The following is a 710-nucleotide window of genomic DNA, read 5'->3' as shown; positions in this document are numbered from 1 at the left end:
ATGAATGTTCCTTTTACCGGATTTGCAGAAATCCACACTTTTTGAGTTCTAAGGGAGTGACTTAGGGGCTCCTCTCTGGGCCTTTGGCTAGACTTGGACTGTGGCTGACTTTCCAAGAAGCAGCTGTACTGTCAGGTTAAGGAAGTTCATGACAGTTCTTGCTCTAAGAGTAAGACCTGAAACTCGTACTTTTTCATCATTATAGCAGGCCAGTAGTTTAAATTTTATCTGAGGGTTTTACACTTTCTTTTAAAATAGTGACGAAATCGCTATATTGTTGTGTTTCCATAAGGTGCTGGGCTGGATCCTGATAGGAGCTGGGATCTTCGTGCTTCTGATTTTCACATTTGTCGCCAAATGTCTATCTCCAGTTAGTTTTATGCAGCTCAAATTCTGGAAAATCTATGTAGAACAAGAGCATACAATCTTTAAAAGTCAAGCCAAGGAGCATGCCACTGAATTGGCAAAAGAGAACGTTAAATGTTTCTTTGAGCGCTCGCATCCAAAGGAAAACAATACCCCAAGCATTAAAGAATGGCAGCAGATTTCATCGCTGTATACTTTCAACCCGAAGGAACAGTACTATAGCGTGCTGCACAAATACGTTTCCAGAGAAGAGAAGAATGATAGTATCAGATCGTCTGAAGGAGATGCAGTAATTCCTATGTTTGACTTTGTGGACACAACTAGTATAAACAATATCCCTGTTG

General features: G+C 40.6%; 1 pseudogene; it reads left to right on the top strand.

Annotated features, from left to right (window-relative positions):
• Window positions 1–253: 253 nt before the first annotated feature.
• LOC102475861 (calcium homeostasis modulator protein 6 pseudogene) lies at window positions 254–706 on the top strand (annotated as a pseudogene).
• The last annotated feature ends 4 nt before the right edge of the window (window positions 707–710 follow it).

The sequence above is a fragment of the Tupaia chinensis genome, unplaced genomic scaffold (genome assembly GCF_000334495.1).
Source record: "Tupaia chinensis unplaced genomic scaffold, TupChi_1.0 Scaffold130512_1, whole genome shotgun sequence".
Lineage (NCBI taxonomy): Eukaryota > Metazoa > Chordata > Mammalia > Scandentia > Tupaiidae > Tupaia > Tupaia belangeri.
This window is presented reverse-complemented; position numbering and strand designations above follow the sequence as displayed.